This window comes from Pelobates fuscus, chromosome 1 (assembly GCF_036172605.1).
Source record: "Pelobates fuscus isolate aPelFus1 chromosome 1, aPelFus1.pri, whole genome shotgun sequence".
In the NCBI taxonomy this organism is placed as follows: Eukaryota; Metazoa; Chordata; class Amphibia; order Anura; family Pelobatidae; genus Pelobates; species Pelobates fuscus.
In genome coordinates this window covers 306,151,653-306,155,342 of record NC_086317.1, presented here as the reverse complement: position 1 = coordinate 306,155,342, position 3,690 = coordinate 306,151,653, and positions in this window count along the sequence as shown.

Below are 3,690 nucleotides of genomic sequence, written 5' to 3'. Positions count from 1 at the left end.
CACTCTCAGATAACCAGCTAGTGGAAACCATGACGGCACTGACAAAAAGGTAATTTGGGTTTAAATAACCCTCTTTAGGCTGTTATTGGCTGTCTGTGACCTCTGACCCCAAAACATGCGTGCGTGTCTATGATGTGATGCCGCACGTATGTCGGCGCCATCTTTGATGTTGGCGAAGGTCAGTTTCTTATAAAAGCACGATCTGCAGCGGCTGGCGTTCCTAAGAACATCGCACCCGCTGGGGACCAGAACGGAGGGAGACCGGGCAGCTGCCCACCGAGCCCAAGGTAAGTTTTAAAAATTTCTGATGGTGTGACTGCTTAGTTTGAATGCAGCCACACTGACAGATGCCAGGAGCCGTGACAAAATCTAGCTGTGTCGGTGGCTTCCCTGGATTCCAGTGGGGACCAGGCTGGCCAGGTACAGGTCAACGATAGGAGCTGTAACAGCAGCTGTGGGCTGCTCTACTTCACTGTGGATTCTCATTCACAAGTGCTGGGAGGAAGTGATCTGAGATCACTACCTCTATGTGCTGCATTGCATAGATTAAGGATTGACCTTCACCACCTTTTCGTATTAGCAGATTTTTAAAGTTTCACTGGGACTTCTGATAGGCCAGACCCTGTTTGGCTCTGGCAGCCTTGAGTGCCGTGCAAAGGCACCTCGAGTGCCGTGCAAAGGCACCTCGAGTGTTGTGCATGGCACACGTGCCATAGGTCTTGTACCCCTGTCCTAGAGTATAAATGAGGGTGAGTGAGGATTTATGGAATAAATTTCATTCTTCGAAGTACACTTCATTATTCTATTTCCCTTGTTCAAAGGGTCTTTGTTGCCAAGGTGGGAAACAAAAATCAGAAATGCTGCAAAAAACAATTGGCTGTATTTATTCATGGGTTAGCTCCTCCTCTCACAGCAGAAAGGACACAGCAGGAAACAGAACTCTGAAATTGGTATAATTTCGCCATCAAGCAGTCTTTTCCCTTGTCTTTCACAGCAATTTGAAAGAAGTCTGCTTAAACAGGCCTAGATTTTTCTTTTATGATCACCAGGCCAATATTTTTGTAGGTCTAGCCTGGGTTCAACCTCTAATTCCGGAAGACCCAGCAAACAGCACAGATGTAAGAGTTGTCTCCCTGGATACTGAGAGTTTGACATAACTCTGTCCAGGGCCGGACTGGGAATTAAAAGCAGCCCTGGAAAAAAAATATTTACCAGCCCCATAATGCGTCACGCCAGCATAGTGTGCAAATACAGCGTTAGAAAAGATAATTTAAGATTAAAAATTATTACTCCAACGTGAAAAAAAGCACATATAGGCTTAAAAAAAAAACAAGAGTGCAGATTTATTTTAAGCAGACGTGCCTTAGCATATAACCAATGTTTCAGTCCAACTACCTTGACATATTAAGAAAAGCTTGGTGATGGGACTGAAATGGTGAATGTATGTAGGGCACAACTGTAAAAAATGACGGTATCTTGTTTATTTATAAGACCTGTGGGTGCGCTCTTCACTTTAAATATGTTATTGTGCTGGAGTATGCACCTAGCAACAAGACTGGGCCAATATCTGCTCATTACATATGGTACATATCAATTACATTTCTCTGTGTATTACGTATATATATATATATATATATATATCCACCAATGAAGAGGAGCACTCAGAAGGACTTTACAATCGTGAATTTATTATTCAAATAGTTTTACATCAGCATGTAAATCCTATGATTCAACGTTTCGACCCCTCAGGGTCTTTTTCAAGAACAATTTACAAGTGAACTAAGCATGTAATATATAGGAATGAAAACAGTGCACTCACCAATCTCGTGTGTGTAGCCGCCCATTCAAACCCGGAAGTGTCACGAAACCAGCCCCACGTGGTTTCCATAGCGTGCGTCAGTACGTGTGACGTAATTAGCGTCGTTGCTAGGTGATATTTTGTCAACAATGTTATATTCGTGTATACTAGCAACCAGACTTGGTAATGTGTTCTAAAGGAGTAAAAGGTGTCTAATCGCTAAGGAAGAGATCCCTAAGTATAGAATAAATCTTAAGTAAGAGGATCTCAAGGGATGAGAGTGTGTCGATATGAGACATGTGAACGAAGTGCCAAAAGTGCCAAATAGTGCAAGATAAAGGGCCAAAAGTGTGCCAAAACTATGGTGCCAAATAGAAAATATTAAAAAAACATAAGGCAACATCAATCTCAAATATTGCAATTTAAAAACAAAGAAGGAGAGAATTTCCTGAGTGTCGAGACTAGATATACAATGAAATTAGTTATAAAATATAAAATACCTACACTTTTTGAAAAATACTGTATGTTATATTATCTTCATTAATAGCAAATAATTAGAAAATTTAATGATTAGATAGCGGGATGATGATCTGAGAACCCAACGTGTTCTTATTGGGACGACATATGGTTTAGCGTTAGCAGAACATAGAAAATGAAATACATTCATTGAGTCCTTTGGGCATAACTGTATCAAGTCGATGAATCCAATACGTTTCTCGTTGGAGTAATGCTCTAGATCTGTCCCCACCTCTTGGATTCGGTGGAACATGATCTATGGCAATGAATCGTAAAGTAGGCAGCCTATGGTTGGCTTGGAGAAAGTGTTTGGCCACCGGCTTGTCTGATTTTTGATCCCTAAATGCCGTGTTGATGGTTGATCTGTGGCCTCTAATCCTGTCCCTGAGCGTGAGATCTGTTTTCCCCACGTATGAGAGACCACAGGGGCAAGTGATGAGATATATCACATGGTCGGTGGTACATGTGATATATTGTGTGATGGGGATCCGAATTCCACTATGTGGGTGGACAAATGAGGTATTAGTATTCATGTGACTACATGTCACACAGCCGCTACATCTGTAGCAACCTTTTTTGATGGGTCCTCTTGATTTTTGGTAACAAGAAATTGGATCACTTTTCACCAATAGGTCTCTCAGATTTTTGTTTCTTTTTAAACTAATCGTGGGTTGCTGCTGGAAAATTGGTGGCAGATTCTTATCTGAACGTAGAATACCCCAGTATTTATTTACAGATCTTTGGATCTGTGTGGTTCCTGTGTGTAACGTTAAGGGTAGGTACATTTTAGTTGCTTGAGAGGCCCTGTTGGCAGGGGATGTCATCCGTTTCATGGCTTTCTCTTTCGCCTTGGCTAGTATGTCTGGATTATATCCTCTCTGTTGGAATCTGTCAGTCATTTCTTGCAATTGTTGCTCACGTTTCTCTGGGTCGCTATTATATCTCAATACCCGCATATATTGCGATATCGGGAGGGATTCTTTCAGTTTCTGAGGATGGTAGCTATTGAACTGAAGTAGCGTGTTCCTAGCCGTCTCCTTACGATATAGGGTGTACCCTAATCTGCCGTTGTCCTTATAGATGGATACGTCCAAAAATTGGATCTCTTGGGTGTTTGATGATAGCGTCAATTTCACTGGGCAATCGGCTTCATTCAAGTCGGAGACCATAGTGTCTAGGTCAGAGCTAGTTCCTGTCCAAATTAGGAAGATGTCGTCCACGAAGCGATGATATGTGAGTATATGTTCACTATATCTGTTCAGAATGGATTGGGTTTCGAAAATTGACATGTAGGCATTGGCATATGAGGGTGCCATGGCCGCCCCCATGGAAGTACCAGTCAATTGAAGGTAAAAGTGCTCTTCGAATTTGAAATA